The sequence below is a fragment of the Elephas maximus genome, chromosome X (assembly GCF_024166365.1).
Source record: "Elephas maximus indicus isolate mEleMax1 chromosome X, mEleMax1 primary haplotype, whole genome shotgun sequence".
NCBI classification, from domain to species: domain Eukaryota; kingdom Metazoa; phylum Chordata; class Mammalia; order Proboscidea; family Elephantidae; genus Elephas; species Elephas maximus.
Window position 1 is genome coordinate 135,025,214 of NC_064846.1, and position 18,069 is coordinate 135,043,282.

General features: G+C 44.0%; 1 long non-coding RNA gene across 2 annotated transcripts in view; it reads left to right on the forward strand.

Annotated features, from left to right (window-relative positions):
- Positions 1-18,069, forward strand: part of LOC126068908 (uncharacterized) — a 191,238-nt gene that overhangs the window by 99,737 nt on the left and 73,432 nt on the right. For both annotated transcript variants that reach the window (XR_007515770.1, XR_007515769.1), the window contains exon 3: positions 17,973-18,066. This is a non-coding gene — a long non-coding RNA (uncharacterized LOC126068908). The remainder of the gene's footprint in view (positions 1-17,972; positions 18,067-18,069) is intronic.

An 18,069-nucleotide genomic window follows, 5' to 3' on the forward strand; every position in this document is an offset into this window, starting at 1 on the left:
TATTGTATATGTGTGTTGTATGGGTTGTGTCACTTGTGTTGAATATGTTATGTTTGTGTGTGTTATATGTGTTCTGTGCATTGACTGTGTTATATGTGTTCCTTGCGTTTATGCGTGTCATGTGTTATATATGTTCCATTTATGCATTGTGTGTGTGTTGTGGAGGGTATGTGTGTGTCATGGGGGGTATGTATGTGTGTTTGTGTGAATAAGACATTTTTTAGTATCAATTCCCTGAAGCTGAGGGGGCTTGAAATGAGCTTTCAAATACAAGATTCATTGTATTTGGCTTGGAAGTTGGCATCCTCAGCTTTAAATCAATGGGGTGTTCCCATCCACTTCAGCATGAAAGCAAAAGGGGTGAGAAATGCAGGAGAGAGAAGAGTGTTAGGTTTGAATATTTTGGGGGTCCCCAAAGAAAGTCTCCTCCAGCTAGGGTTGTCTGCACTGGGACATGAAAGATTTGGCCCCAAAAGAGAGGAGGTGAGAAGTGGTTTAGAAGTAATGCTGCAGGACTGGGTAGTCTAGTGTCAGGGGCCAGGTGATCAGCGGGTGTGACACCAAATCACTGGCTTGGCCCTAGTTCTCACAAAGTGTGAGGGCCTGCATCTTTCCTTGGTTCCCACAGGGAAAGAGGCTCACACCTCCTGGCCTGCTGCCTGGGGTTACCGGGAGAGTTATATGTGCTGGGTGATAGCCTGAGCAGTAAGGCAATAGGAGGCAGGAGACAGTATTGAATGACAGTGTGACCTTAGTCATATTCATTGTCCTCTCTGAACCTCAGTCTCTGTCTTAGCTTGGGTTACTTCAGAAGAGACCCTGAAACAAAGATTCAAGTGTAAATAGTTTATTTGGGGTATAATCCCAGGATGTACCGGCAGGGTAGTAAGGAAGTAAGACAGGGGAGAGGAGGAAATCAATCAAGGGGAAATTATCAAACTAGTTATTACTGTGGAAAACTGGAGCCCAATATCTCTGGGGCTCTCTGGGAGATAGTGTAAAACATGTCACAGAGTTAATCCAAAGCCAGGGGCGAGGGAGCTAGGGTATTTATCCACCAACTCCTGTCAGTCATTTCTGGCCTGCTACAAGTATGGGCAAAGCAGGTTCCAGAAGCCATAGAAAGCCCCCAGACAGAGATGAGGTCCTGGCAGTGGGAACTCAGGCTGGAGTACACTGAAATGATAAAGCCTAAGAGCACATGGGTGGGACAGTGGTGGGACACTTGCCTTTTTTTTGCAAAATATGGATCTTGGACCCTATCATCTTTAACGTTCCTTTCCGTTGTAACAGTCCGTGACCTATAAAAGAACAATTCTTTATTCCTCCTTCCCTTATTTATTTAGTAAATATGCGAGCATCTACAATGTAACAGACACTGATCTTCATGCGGGGGATACACAGGTGGGCAGGCTGACAGGTAGGGAGACAAGCCCAATACCAGGTAATTCATGCTGCAGTGGACGTTAGAAACCAGATCATGGCATGTAGGAGGGTGTGATCAACTCTGACTCAGGGAAGAGGAGGGAACAGTCTTAGTCAGGGTTTTTGGGAGAAACAGAAACAGTGATGTGTGTGTGTGTGTGTGTGTGTGTATTTAAATATACATATACCCCCAAAAAACCCAAATCCATTGCCGTCAAGTAAATTCCGACTCATAGTGATCCAATAGGACAGAGTAGAACTGCCCCATAGGGTTCCCAAAGAGCGGCTGGTGGATTAAAACTGCCTACCTTTTGGTTAGCAGCCAAGCTCTGAACCACTGTGCCACTGGGGCTGTAGCCTGTATAGGCTATATGACGAACACAACTCATTGCTTACTGGGCAGGAGGAGGCTATAGCCCTGGTGCCACAGTGGTTCAGAGCTCGGCTGCTAATCGAAAGATCAGTAGTTCTAATCCACCAGCTGCTCCTTGGAAACACTATGGGGCAGTTGTACTCTTTCCCATAGGGTTGCTATGAGTTGAAATTGACTTGATGGCAATGGGTTTGGTATATATATATATACACACGTATATAGAGAGAGAGAAAGAGAGAGAGATTTACTTCAAGGGATTGACTCACATAATTGTGGGTGCTGGCAAGTCCAAAATCCATAGGTCAGGTGACAGACTGGAGACTTCTGCAGATTTGCATCCCAAGGTCCATAGGTCAGGCAATGAAATGAGTACAGAGTGGAGAGAAATCAAGTTCTCTCAAAATATCTATAAACAGTCTGAAGGCAGATCACACACTAAGGAAACTCCTATTTCAACTGATCGATTGATTATATTACATTAGATTACATTATGGAAAGTGATCACATTACATTACATTACAAAACAACAACTAGACTATTGTTTGGCCAAATCACTGGGAACCATAGTCTAGCCAAGTTGACACATAAAATTAACCATTACAGGACCACTGAAGGAGGAGCAGAGCTTTGCCACGGGGGGGGAAGGGGGAAAAAGTCATTCTAAGCAGCAGGAATAGTATTGCAGAGGCAGAGAGATGGAAAATTTGGGAAGCTAAAAATTGGGGTGGCTGGAATACCGAGTGTAAGCCAGGACAAGGCTGGCCAAGAGTGTAGAGCCTGCAGGGCCTTGGGGCCAATGCCAAAGATCTCCATTTGATCCTGGAAGTGCTGGGGAGCTTTATAGAAAGAATCCCATTGAAATGGGAGGCAGAGATTGGAGGTGGGAGCTCAGCAGGCAAGTTTTTGTTTCTAGAAGAGAGACCGTGAGGGCCTGAGTTACAGCCTTGGCTGAGAATAGGAAGGAAGGAGAAGTTAGATTAACTGACCAAGAGTTGGGTATGACTGATGGGATGAGAGGGGTGAGGGCAGGGAGGGGCTAGAAGCGACTCTAGGCTCTTTTATAGATTTTGTTGGTATTCCACTTTTCACCCAGAACAATTATCCTGGGGGCAGTGGTGGTTCAGTGGTAGAATTCTCATCGTCCATGCAGGAGACCCAGGATTGATTCCTGGCCAATGCACCTTGTGTGCAGCCACCACCCGTCTGTCAGTGGAGACTTGTGCCTTGCTATGACGCTGACCAGGTTTCAGTGAGCTTCCAGACTAAGCTGGACTAGAAGAAAGGCCTGGTGATCTACTTCTGAAAATCAGCCAATGAAAACCCTGTGGATCACAATGGCCTGATCAGCAACCAATCATGGGAGTAGTGCGGGACTGAGCAGCATTTCATTCGTTCACGGGGCACCATGAATCGGCGACTGACTCAATGGCAGCCAATAACAACAACCAAGCAATTCTCAGCCAATGAGGGACAGGAGCCAGTGGGTAAAACCCACTTCCCCATCCTTTGGGAAATTCCGAGGCATGTTCTACCTAGTCCCTCAGAGGGTCCCCAGCAGGGTTGAGCCCCAGCTGCCCACACCCTTTACTGGGTTTCCTTTCTTCCCTGTCTCACTTCCTCACCACCCCCCCCCCCAACCTGGAATCACCCCCCAAATAAACTACCTGCAACCCAAACCCTTGTCTCAGGGTCTGCTTTTGGAGAAATCTAAATGAACACAACTCATCGCTCCCTGGGCAGGAAGAGGACTGGAGGGCTGGAGTAGTGTAAAAGGACCCAGTTTCAGAGGAAAGGTTTGAGTCCTGGCTCCAATCAGTAGTTGGCACAGGTGGTCAGAACTTGGAGAGAGAGCTGAGTTGTCTTCCTCCCCCTGCTCCATGATGACCAACAAAAGCAATCTGGTTTTCCTAAAAACCACTCACACCAGATAACTGTGAGTAGAGTCAACTTTACTGAAGTTCAAGCCTATGTCAATGGGCTAGAGATTCAAGTGGAAGCCATGTAATCAATGTAACTTTTAAGAGCAAGGACATCTGACAGTTCGAGTTTTTCCTCCAGCACACTCTGGGGATTCCTCTCTAGGTACCATCCTCTGTGGGGGACCTGCTGACTGCTTCCTCTCCCCCTGCCATCCTTCTCTGCCCTCCCCTCCTCCGTTTCCCTTCATTCCTTATGCATGGCATTTTATTCACCTTATTCCATGGTCTTCCTGTAAAGTGTACCCTTAGAGTCTCCCCTTCCTCATCAAGGTATTTTCCTAAAGAAGGACAATTTCTCCTTAAAAGGAACTTGGATGTCAGCTGTTAAAATCATTGTCTCATCCTGATACGTGGACATTTACAGGAGAGGGCAGAGCAAGCAGCACAGCAAGGAAATTCACAAGGGACTGCTTTGCAGTTACAAAGTGCCACCGTACACTTCGTTCCACCAGATTCTTCCTTCAGCCGGTAAGGCAGACATGAGAGGAAAAGGAGAACTGATTGCTTTAGGTTGGGTTACCCAGGAGAATGGAGTCCACGGGTGGTGCAAGCTGTTAACTGAAAAGTTGGACTTTGGAGTCCACCAAGGGATGTCTTAGAAGAAAGGCCTGGCAATCTACTCCCACCCCCCCCCCCAAAATTGAAAACCCTATGGAGCGCAAATCTGTCCTGACACACATGGGATCGCCATGAGTTGGAATGGACTGGATGGAAACTGGTATTGGCACGCAGGAGAAGAACTTGGAATGGGGATTCAGGTGCAAGTTATTAAGAAAGGTAGTGCTCCCATGGGAGACCAGTAAGGGAGTAGGGGAAGGAGAAGAAGCAAAGCAAGATGCCATCTCAAACCAAGTCTTAGCTTCTGCCTGGTCCTGCATGGGAGCTCTGGAGTGTGAGTTATTCCTCACAGCTTTTCTCAACTTGAGGCAAGGGAGCTGGGGTTTACTTTCCCATACCAGCCCATCTTTGACTAAGTGGCTTCCCGGGGACACTGCCAGCTTTGCACAAACCAGGTAAAGCAGCTCCAGAGGCCCAAGTACAGCCTTCTACAGGGAATTACAGGTGTGTGCGGGCTGTTCGAACTACAAGGACACAGAAGATGGGCAATGTACACACAACCTATAGACGGGAGCCAGGGGATCTGAATGGAGTGTATGCAGAGTCTGCTACACTGGTAGACCCGTGATTTTCCCAGATATTAGTTTGCTACTGCTGTGGAGCATATTGCCACGAACTTTGAAACTTAAAGCAACACAAACATATTACCTCACAGTCCTGTAGGCCTAAAGTCCAGGCCTGTGTGGCTGGATCCTCTGCTCCAGGTCACACCAGGCTGACATCAATTGTCAGCTGGGCATGTGGTTCTCATCTGGGGCTCGGGGTCCTCTTCCAACCTCACTGGTTGTTGGCAGAACTCAGTTCCTTGGGGTGGTAGGACTGAGGCTCCATTTTCTTGCTAGCTGTTGTCTGGATGTCACTCTCAGCTCCTAGAATTTGCCTGCAGTTCCTTGCCATGTGGCCCCCTAGACAATTCACATGGATGCTTGCTTTCTTCCAGGCCAGTCAGAGAGTGTCTTTCTGCCTTCCTCTTCTGCAACCAGCCAGAGAAAGCTTTCTGCTTTTAAAGGGCTTGCCCAATTAAGTCAGGCTCACCTAGATAATTTCACTCTTGCCATATAATGTGACATAATTGTAGGAGTGATTTCAGCATACTCACAGGTTTACCCACACTCAAAAAGGAAGAGATTATACAAGTGTGAGAGTCATTGGGGTTGTGACGGTTAAGGTTGTGTGTTAACTTGATTGGACCATGATTCTCAGTGGTTTGGCAATTATGTAATGATGTAGTTTGGCAGTTACGTAATGATGTAATCATCCTCCATTTTGTGATCTGATGTAGTAATCTCTCATTTTATGATCTGATGTGAGCAGCCAATCACTTGAAAAGGGAGTTTCCTTGAAGATGTGGCCTGCATCTAATATGTACAGATGTTCTGGCAAAGCTCTTGCGCTCTGGATCCTGCATCCAACTCATCATCCTCTGACCTCCATTTCTTGGGACTTGAACCAGAAGCCTTCTGCCTAACCTGCCAATTTTGGGTTCATCAGCCCCTGCAACCACGTGAGTCAGGAGAAGCCTCCAGCCTGTCGCCTGACCCACAGATTTGGGACTTGCCAGCCTCCACAACTGCATGAGCCATATCCTTGAGATAAATCTCTCTACATATACACAGACTTCACTGGTTTTGCTTCTGTAGAGAACCCAGCCTAAGACAGGGATCATCTTAGAATTCTGCCTACCACACACAATGTCCTTGCAGATATTCTTGAAACTGATCTAGCAAAGTCAGTAGCATGATAGTAGCTGCTTCAGACACAGGTGTTGACAGATTTATGGGCACTGGAAAATTCCTGCACTTTGGTCTGCCAGTAATGGTGTTTATATAGTTATATAGTCAGCTGACAACTGGCAGATAATCCTTGGTATCTGTGCTTGTTTCCCGAGAAAAGCCTTCCTGTGAGACTAGCAAAGGATCATGGGAGACATAGCCATTCAGCATTACCATTGTCCCTTCTTCTTCCTGGTGGTTCTGGAGGCCTGCTTGTTTGAGTGGCATGCTCAACCATTACTTGAGGACTCTAGACCCTGATCTTCTATTGTCACTGCTGCCACTAATTGTAGCTGTGCGAAGGCTCCTCTGTACCCCCCTTAAGTGCCAGGAATCCAGTGATATTCATCACCCCTCTGCTCACCCTACACCCTTTCATTGACCATACACACCCTTGCATTGTGATTGTGTTTGGGGTAGAGTTAGGCCTCCAACACTAGGTACTGTAATAAATAAACCCTCAAACATCAGTGCCTTAACACAACCAAAGTTTATTTCTATTTCATATCATAGTCTGAGGTAGATGTTTCCAGTGGGTGGGTGGGTTGCTGTCCTCCAAATGGTGTTACAGGAACTCAGGTTTCTTCTGTCTTGTGGCTCTGCCATTCCCTAGGGACAGTGGTTCTCAAACTACAGTAAGAATCAGAATCCCCTGGAGGGCTTGTTAAAATCGATCGCGGGGGGGGGGGGGGGCGGAGCCAAGATGGCGGAATAGACAGACGCTTCCGTCGAGCCCTCTTCACAACAAACACCCAAAAAAACAAGTGAGATGAGTATATTTGTGACAAGCTGGGAGCCCTGAGCATCAAAGGCAATCTTAGACAATGAGCTGAGGGGCAGGGGGAGGAAGAGGCCTTTCAGAAGCGGAGAGGAGTTACTGGACCTGAATTGCGGGGAGCCCTCAGGCACCATTCCCTGAGCAGCGGCAGTGGCGGGCTGGTCCTAGCGTTGGGCCGCAGTTTCCTCAGGGAGAAGCAGCAGCCACACAGCCCACTCACACCTCCAGGAACTGAGCAGAAGGGCGCACTCGGCAAAAGCTAAGTACTTGCGTATATTTTACCACGCCCCTCCCCACCCCCAAGCCAGCTTCAGCGGCTGAATCCCTGGGCCTGAGATAGACCCTGGTGAGCACCTAGAGCCGTCCTCCCAGCCTTGGGGAAGGAAAAAACTTGCAACTGGTGGGAAAAGATAATTTGCTAGCTCCATTAACCAGGGGAGCTCAGGACAGAAGCAGCTCCTGTCCAGGCATAAACTGTCCGTGGACCTTGAGCACCTTTCCCTTCTGCATGGACCCGTGTGGGCCTATTTTGGGAGAATAGGCCCTTGTTGGCAAACTCCAACCATTTCAGCTGTGCGGTTGAGAGGTGGGTGTTTGACGTTTGACATTACTTTCCCTATTAAACAAGGTCCTCACCTACCCACAACAGGGACCCAAGGATTGGTGGCTCCACTTGGGTCACCCAGCCACCTGCGACAGGGGTTCAGGGATAACTGGTACCTCCCAGTCCTTACAACAAAAACTTTGGGTGCCCATGGTCCCTCTGCAGAACCCACCCACCAGCACGCTCTAGGGAACAGAGACACATTTTCCTCAGAGACAGTTGGGGGTCACTTCTCAGCCCCCTGCCTTGTTCAAAGCATGACCCCCTGCTGCAATCAGATACCGGTATATACGACAATTACCCCTGTCCCTCTAAGACTGTAGGACAGAGCCTGTACCACACACTTGATGTCAGCTACCTGGAAACCTGAGCTGAATTCATATAAGAAAACTGATTGGACTCCTGGACTGATATACCTGATAACAGCTCTAGCCAGCTGGGGACCGGACACCAGAGCTCCAAAGACAAAAATAATCAAGCTAGCTCACTCAAGCAACCCATAGGGGTATGCCAAAACAAAACAAAGCAAGCAGCTACGACACAGAAAGCAAGCATAAACTAATACAGTAACTTCTAGATGGCTCAGAAACAGCAGTCAATATCAAGTCACATAAAGAAACAGACCATGATCACCTCAACAGGCTCTCAAAACAAAGAATCCAGGGATCTTCTAGATGAAAGTGCATTCCTGGAACTACCAGATGCAGAATACAAAAGTTTAATACATGGAACCCTTCAAGACATCAGGAAGGAAATGAGGCAATACACAGAACAAGCCAAGGAACACACAGATAAAGCAACTGAAGAAATCAGAAAGATTATTCAGGAACATAATGAAAAGTTTAATAAGCTGGAAAAACCCATACATAGACAGCAATCAGAAATTCAGAAGATTAACAATAAAATTACAGAATTAGATAATAGAAAGTCAGAGGAGCAGAATTGAGCAAGTAGAAGCTAGAATTTCTGAACTCAAAGATAAATCACTTGGCACTAATATATTTGAAGAAAAATCAGATAAAAGAATTAAAAAAAATGAAGAAACCTTAAGACTCATGTGGGACTCTATCGAGAGAAATAACCTACGAGTGATTGGAGTACCAGAACAGGGAGGGATAACAGAAAATACAGAGAAAATTGTTGAAGATTTGTTGGCAGAAAACTTCTTTGATATTATGAAAGATGAGAAGATATCTATCCAAGATGCTCATCGAACTCTAAATAAGGTAGATCTTAAAAGAAAGTCACCAAGACATATTATAATCAAGCTTACCAAAACCAAAGATAAAGAGACAATTATAAGAGCAGCGAGGGATAAAAGAAAAGTCACCTACAAAGGAGAGGCAATAAGAATAAGCTCGGACTACTCAGCAGAAACCATGCAGTCAAGAAGGCAATGGGATGACATATTTAAAAAATAAAAAGAAAAAAATTGCCTGCCAAGAATCATATATCCATCAAAACTGTCTCTGAAATATGAAGGTGAAATTAAGACATTTCCAGATAAACACAAGTTGAGGGAATTCGTGAAAACCAAACCAAAACTACAAGAAATACTAAAGGGAGTTCTTTGGTTAGAAAATCAATAATATCAGGTATCAACCCAAGACTAGAACACTGGGCAGAGCAACCTGAAGTCAACCCAGACAGGGAAATCCAAAAAAACAAAGCAAGATTAAAAAAAAAAAAAAGCCCAACACAGGGTAATGGCGATGTTATTATATAAAAGAAGACAGCATTCAAATAATAAAGAGGGACTAAGAAATGTAATCAGACGCCTTCCATATGGAGAGGAAGATATGGCGATACAAAGGAATAAAACTTAGTTTTAAATTTAGAAAAATAGGGGTAAATGATAAGGTAACCACAAAGGAGACAAACTATCCTACTCATCAAAAGAAAATACAAGGGAAAAATACAGACTCAGCAGAAACAAAATCAACAGCAACAAATATGAGGAAAGGACAATATATAAAGAAAATCTACTCAGCACATAAAATCAAGTGGGAAAAAGAAACTGTCAACACACAAAAAAAGACATCAAAATGATAGCACTAAATTCATACCTATCCATAATTACCCTGAATGTAAATGGACTAAATGCACCAATAAAGAGACAGAGAGTGGCAGAATGTATTAAAAAACAGGATCCGTCTATATGCTGCCTACAAAAGACACACCTTAGACTTAGAGACACAAACAAACTAAAACTCAAAGGATGGAAAAAAATGTATCAAGCAAACAACAATCAAAAAAGAGCAGAAGTGGCAATATTCATTTCTGACAAAATAGACATTAAAGTTAAATCCATCAGAAAGGATAAGGAAGGACACTATATAATGATTAAAAGGACAATACACCAAGAAGATATAACCATATTAAATATTTATGCACACAATGACAGGGCTGCAAGATACATAAAACAAGCTCTATCAGCATTGAAAAGTGAGATAGACAGCTCCACAATAATAGTAGGAGGCTTCAACACACCACTTTCGGTGAAGGACAGGACATCCAGAAAGAAGCTCAATAAAGACACAGAAGATCTAAATGCCACAATCAACCAACTTGACCTCGTAGACATATACAGAACACTCTACCCAACAGCAACCAACTATACTTTCTCTAGAATAGACCACATATTAGGTCATAAAGGAAGCCTTAGCAGAATCCAAAACATTGAAATATTACAAAGCATCTTCTCTGACCATAAGGCCATAAAAGTGGAAATAACAAGAAAAGCAGGGAAAACAAATCAAACACTTGGAAACTGAACAATACCCTGCTCAAAAAAGACTGGATTATAGAAGGCATTAAGGATGGAATAAAGAAATTCAGAGAATCCAATGAGAATTCCTATCAGAACTTTTGGGACACAGCATAGCAGTGCTCAGAGGCCAATTTATATCAATAAATTCACACATCCATAAAGAAGAAAGGGCCAAATTCAAAGAATTATCCCTACGACTTGAACAAATAGAAAGCAACAAAAGAAACCCACAGGCACCAGAAGACAACAAATAATAAAAATTAGAGCTGAACTAAAAGAAATAGAAAACAAAAACAACTGAAAGAATTAACAAGACCAAAAGCTGGTTTTTTGAAAAAATCAACAAAATTGATAAACCACTGGCCAAACTGACAAAAGGAAAACAGGAGAGGAAGCTAATAACCCAAATAAGAAATGAGATGGGTGATATTACAACAGACCCAACTGAAATTAAAAGAATCATATAAGATTACTCTGAAAAACTATACTCAAACAAACTTGAAAACCTAGAAGAAATGGATGAATTCCTAGAAACACGCTACCTACCTAAACTAACACAAACAGAGGTAGAACAACTAAATAGACCCATAACAAAAGAAGAGATTGAAAAGGTAATCAAAAAACTCCCAACAAAAAAAAGCCCTGGTCCGGAGGGCTTCACTGCAGAGTTCTACCAAACTTTCAGAGAAGAGTTAACACCACTACTACTAAAGGTATTTCAGAGCATAGAAAAGGATGGAATACTACCAAACTCATTCTATGAAGCCACCATATCCCTGATGCCAAAACCAGGCAAAGACACCACAAGAAAAGAAAATTATAGACCTATATCCCTCATGAACTAAGATGCAAAAATCCTCAACAAAATTCTAGCCAATGGAATTCAACAATATATCAAAAAAATAATTCACCATGACCAAGTGGGATTCATACCAGGTATGCAGGGATGGTTGAACATTAGAAAAACAATTAATGTAATCCACCACATAAATAAAACAAAAGAGAAGAATCACATGATTTTATCAGTTGATGCAGAAAAGGCATTTGACAAAGTTCAACATTCATTCATGGTAACTCTGAGCAAAATCGGAATAGAAGAAAAATTTCTCAACATAATAAAGGGCATCTATACAAAGGCAACCGCCAACATCACCTAAATGGAGAGAGCCTGAAAACATTCCCACTGAGATCGGGAACCAGACAAGGATGCCCTTTATCACCACTCTTACTCAACATTGTGCTGGAAGTCCTAGCTAGAGCAATTAGGCTAGATAAATAACGGGCATCCAGATTGGCAAGGAAGAAGTCAAAGTATCTCTATTTGCAGATGACATGATCTTATACACAGAAAACCCTAAGGAATCCTCCAGAAAACTACTGAAACTAATAGAAGAGTTCAGCAGAGTATCGGGGCACAAGATAAACATACAAAAATCAGTTGGATTCCTCTACACCAACAAAAAGAACATCGAAGAGAAAACCACCAAATCAATGCCATTTACAGTAGCCCCCAAGAACATAAAATACTTAGGAATAAATCTTACCAGAGATGTAAAAGACTTATACAAAGAAAACTACAGTACACTTCTGCAAGTAACCAAAGGAGACTTATATAAGTGGAAGAATATACCTTGCTCGTGGATAGGAAGACTTAACATTATAAAAATGTCTATTCTACCAAAAGCGATCTATACATTTAATGCAATTCCGATCAAAATCCCAAGGACATTCTTTAAGGAGATGGAGAAAAAAATTCACCAATTTCATACAGAAGGGAGAGGCCCTGGATAAATAAGGCGTTACTGAAAAAGAAGAACAAAGTGGGAGGCCTTACTTTACCTGATTTTAGAATCTATTACACCGCCATAGTAGTCAGAACAGCCTGGTACTGGTACAACAACAGATTCATGGACCAATGGAACAGAATTGAGAATCCAGACATAAATCCATCCACATATGAGCAGCTGATATTTGACAAAGGCTCCAAAACAGTTAACTGGGGAAAAAAACAGTCTTTTTAACAAACGGTTCTGGCATAACTGGATATCCACCTGCACAAAATGAAACAAGACCCATACCTCACTCCACGCACAAAAACTGACTCAAAATGGATCAAAGACCTAAATATAAAATCTAAAATGATAAAGATCATGGAAGAAAAAATAGGGACAATGTTAGGAGCCCTAATATATGGCATAAACCGTATACAAGACATTTTAAAGAATGTAGAAGAGAAACTAGATAACTGGGAGCTCCTAAAAATCAAACACTTAGGCTCATCCAAAGACTTCACCAAAAGAGTAAAAAGACTACCTACAGACTGGGAAAAAGTTTTTAGCTATGACATTGCTGACCAGCGCCTGATCTCTAAAATCTACATGATACTGCAAAAACTCAACTGCAAAAAGACAAATAACCCAATTAAAAAATGGGCAAAAGTTATGAATAGACACTTCACTAAAGAAGACATTCAGGTAGCTAACAGATATATGAGGAAATGTTCACGATCATTAGCCATTAGAGAAATGCAGATCGAAACTACAATAAGATTTCATCTCACTCCAACAAGGCTGGCATTAATCTAAAAAACACAAAAGAATAAATGTTGGAGAGGCTGTGGAGAGATTGGAACACTTCTACAACTGCTGGTGGCAATGTCAAGTGGTATAACCACTTTGGAAATCGATTTGGTGCTTCCTTAAAAAGCTAGAAATGGAACTACCATATGATGCAGCAATCCCATTCCTTGTAACATATCCTAGAGAAATAAGAGCCTTTACAGGAACAGATATATGCACACCCATGTTTCTTGCAGCACTGTTTACAATAGCAAAAAGATAGAAACAACCAAGGTGCCCATCAACGGATGAATGGATAAATAAATTGTGGTATAGTCACTCAATGGAATACTATGCATCAATAAAGATCAGTGAGGAATCTGTGAAACATTTCATAACATGGAGGAACCTGGAAGACATTATGCTGAGTGAAATGAGTCAGTTGCAAAAGGACCAATATTGTATAAGACCACTATTATAAGAACTTGAGAAATAGTTTAAACTGAGAAGAAAACATTCTTTTATGTTTATGAGAGGGGGGAGGGAGGGAGAGTGGGAGAGGCCCATTCACTAATTAGATAGTAGGTAAGAACTACTTTAGTTGAAGGCAAAGAGAGCACACAATACAGGGGAGGTCAGCACAACTGGACTAAACCAAAATCAAAGAAGCTTCCTGAATAAACTGAATGCTTCGAAGGCCAGCATAGCAGGGGTAGGGGTCTGGGGACCACGGTTTCAGGGGATATCTAAGTCAATTGGCATAATAAAATCTATTAAGAAAACAGTCCGCATCCCACTTTGAAGAGTGGCATCTGGGGTCTTAAACGCTAGTAAGCAGCCATCTAAGATGCATCAATTGGTCTCAACCCACCTGGATCAAAGGAGAATGAAGAACACCGAGGACACGAGGTGATTACGAGCCCAAGGGACAGAAAGGGCCACATGAACCAGCAACTACATCATCCTGAGACCAGAAGAACTAGATGGTGCCTGGCTACAACCGATGACAGCCCTGACAGGGAACACAACAGAGAACCCCTGAGGGAGCAGGAGAGCAGTGGGATGCAGACCTCAAATTCTCATAAGACTAGATTTAATGGTCTGACTGAGACTAGAGGGACCCCGGTGGTCATGGCCCCCAGACCTTCTGTTGGCCCAGGACAGGAACCATTCCCAAAGCCAACTCTTCAGACATGGATTGGACTGGACAATGGGTTGGAGAGGGATGCTGGTGAGGAATGAGCTTCTTGGATCAGGTGGACACTTGAGAATATGTTGGCATCTCCTGCCTGGAGGGGAGATGACAGGGTGGAGGGGGTTAGAAGCTGGCGAAATGGACACAAAAAAGAGAGTGGAGGGAGAGAGCGGGCTGGAGAGTAATTGGGAGTGTGTAGCAAGGTGTATATGGGTTTTTGTGCGAGATACTGACTTGATTTGTAAACTTTCACTTAAAGCACAATAAAAATTATTAAAAAAAAAAAAGATCACCAGGCCCACGCCCAGAGTGTCTGATTTAGTAAGTCTGGGGTGGGGCCTGAGAATGTGTATTTCTAACAAGTTTCTAGATGATGTGGATGCTGCTGGTCCAGGGACCACACTGGGAACCACTGCTCTAGGACTGAGAGTCCTCAGTTTCCAGTCTAAAGGAACAGGGAAGAGTGAACATAGAGAAGGCAGGCATGCATGTGTCTTACATGCCTTAGTCTGGGATGATAAGCATCATTTCCTCTCTCATTCAGTAGATGAGAACTAGTCACACAGCCCCTCCAGAATACAAGGGTAGCTGGGGAATATAGTCCCTGGCTGCATAGCTGTGCATCAATGACAACTCGATACTACAGGAGGGGGAATGTACATTTTAGTGAAACAGCTAGCTGTCTCTGTAGTACCGCCCAAGTTAAGGCTGTTTTGAATCGATTGATTCTTGTGGCCCAAAAGACTCAAGGGGACACCATCAAGGCTCAAGGACAGAACAAATTATTTTGCACCAAGGACCTCTATGGCAGTTATTTCTATGGGACATGGACTGCCTATGGGCTGCCAGACCTAGTCCAGTTCTATGGGGTCCCACACTTCAGCTCCCAGTTCTGAAGACCACTTAATTTTCTTCATTAGAGGAAGATCCATCTGATTTCAGGACTGTTGTTTTTGGCTGCTGCCCAGTCAGCCCCTGACTCATGGAGACCCCATGCACAATGTAAAAACGCTGCCTGGCTCTGCACCATCCCCATGATTAGCTGCAGATCAGATCATTGTGATCCTGTAAAAATGGCATGGCAGGGGCATCCGACCTCCTCTAACTTCGCCAGGGAGAGAGAGAATCACCATCAGCATTGGCCCAAAGCTGATTCCTGTGAGGTGGAAGTCAGACATACCTCCTTTCCTCAACCTTTTTACCAATTCTGACACCAGCCGTCCCTCCCACAATACTACTTCTCTGCTGGCTTCTATAATTCATTGCAATGGACACACAGAACTCACAGACCATGCTCACAGTTATGGGGTTTATTAGGGAAGTAACAGGTTACAGTGCAGGATCAGAAATGACTCAGGATACAGTTCTTTGATCAGGGCAGCCTCTTCTCAGTTGTGCCCACAGGCAGGCCTCTCTCTGGCCCTCTGCCTCTCTGCCCCTCGGCTGACCTCTTCTCTGCTCAGGCGAGTGTTACAAAGCTCTTTAGCTCCACCAATAAGTGCCTGGGGGTAACCCACTCCACCAGGAATCCTTGGCCTGAAGGTGCTCAGCTTTCTTGCTCTGAGTCAGCACACCCACTGTAACCGCTTTACCCTGTGGGCCGGGAACTGCCCCTGTGCCATCTCATGCTGTTCTCCTGCTGTCATTTCTCTGCCACCGCTTCTCACTGTCTTTGGTGTTACAGCTCTCTTTCTGCGTCTCCTGGATCTAGGAGGTTTACAGCACAAGGATCCCAGGTTCAAAGGATGTTCTCCAGTCCTATCTATTCTTCGTGATAGTGAGGTCCTCCCTTTCTGCCTCTGGGAAGACTCATTTTAAGCCTAGTAGGATTCAAAATTGACCAATCCCTTCATTAGGGTTTCACACACCTTATTTGCATGGTTCCACCCCCGCAAGGGTGCCATGCATATTATTTGCATTATTATCAAGCTATCCAATCCCCTTGGTGGGCCACAAGCACCTTATTTGCATAGTCCCACCCATCATTTGGTGGGCGTTACAAGATTATGGCGAGAAAGGCCATATAAAACTATTCCTTGCACTGTAGATCCGTAAGGTTTTCATTGGATGATTTTCGCAGGTAGATCACTAGGCCTTTCTTCTTAGTCCGTCTTAGTCTGGAAATCCCACCAAAACCTGTTCAGCATCCTAGCAACATACAAGCCTCCACAGACAGACAGGTGGCAGCTGCACGTGAGGTATATTGGCCAGGAATCAAACCCGGGTCTCCCACATGGAAGGTGAGAGTTCTGTCACTGAACCATACAACCCTTAAACCGACAGTCAGACCAAATTGACCAGTCAGACCTCAGAGATGGATTAGCATTTGTGCTCCCCACCCCTGCCCACTCAGCTCCCCAGGGCTGGTGGGCCTCCTGCCTTCCTGCTACCATGTTCTGTAACACCAAAGCTGCTCCTGAAGTCTGGGACTCTCGTTTTCACTTACTCTGTGCCATTAATTCTTCTCAAGCCCCTGCCAGCACCTGGCTGAGACCCAGAGGACTCTATACCTCTGTCTAGATCCACCACATTCCCAACACACTGTTGGTAGGATACAGCCTTTGAATTTTCTCATGGAGGTAATGGATCCTCCCCACCTTGGCTTGCTTATTGACAAATGTCATCCATCACTCAGCTGGGTGGCCACAGCTCAGAGGACAGTCTGGAGACCATCACTCATCATGGAAAGGTTGCCAGCTTCCTGAGTCTGAAAGAGATTAACCACACAGAAATTAAAGAAAGGCATGTTTTTGGTTCTCATATGGGGAAAATATTAAAAACATATAAAAATAGCAATGGCAGGAAAACAATAAGGGCCACTTCTAACACACAAACAGAATGTAAAAGGGTTCCATCCAGGCTGTGAATCCATGGCATATAATGGTAGATAATGGCAAGATAGTCCTTCGTTATTTCATTGAATACACAGTCATTCACCATCTACTATGTACCCTGAGTCATAAGGCTCCCTGGAAAGCTACAAGATGGGAGGGGAATTATTAACAATAACAATTTGGATTGCTTTCAGATTATAAACTGATAACGTTGGGAGGTTAGCGGTACCTTTTGTAGTCTGATCGGTGGAAAGAGCTCCAGTTAGCGCCTTCTTTTGGAATCAGAAAGCCTGGCTTTTGTTCTTAGCTCTGTCACTCACTGGCTGGGTGAATTTAGGCGGTCAGCTTTCCTTGGTGGCCCTTAGACTCATCTTGGGGATTTTTAAGGTCCCTTCCAGCTCTGACATCTTCTGGATCAGGTATGTCCCAACTAGAAACTTACAAATGACCTTCTGGCCTTTCCTACTTAGATAATCCCAGCTAAGAACATGCAAATAAAGCCATGACTGAGTTTATGGCACATTTATTGGGTCTGGAGGTTTAGTGAAGGTCCCTGAGTAGCACAGTTTACGGTAGACTACTAACCTAAAGGTTGGCCTTTCAAACCCACCCAGAGGTGTCACAGAAGAAAGACCTGGCGATCTGCTTCTGTAAAGATTACAGTTAAGAAAACCCTACGGAGCAGTTCTACTCTGTAACACATGAGGTTGCCATGAGTCAGGATCAACTCAACAGCTATGAGTTTGGTTTGGTTTTGGGTTTGGAAGTTTAGTTAAGGCAATTCAAGTTAAGGTGATGGCTCCCTAAATGACAAGAAGCACATGAAAAGGGAGAGTTTTGTTAATGTTAAAAAAAAAAAAAAAAGGAAATAGGTGGAGACCAGTGAAATCAAGGAACTAACGTATAGCTGAAGGAATACCCTCTTAGCTGTTGTGGATGATGTCAAGGGGCATATTTAGGTAATTAAAAGAAAAGGCCTCAAAGGTGGAATAAATAATAGTTCAAGGACATATTTTGTGTTGGATGCTTTATAAACATTATCTCTAATTTTAATTCCATTTGTTAGCTCTAATTCTGGGGAAACTGAGGCTCAGGTAGAACAACTTGCCCAAGGACACTCAGATGGAAAGGAGCCATGTCTTCCTGACTCCAGAGCCCAGGTA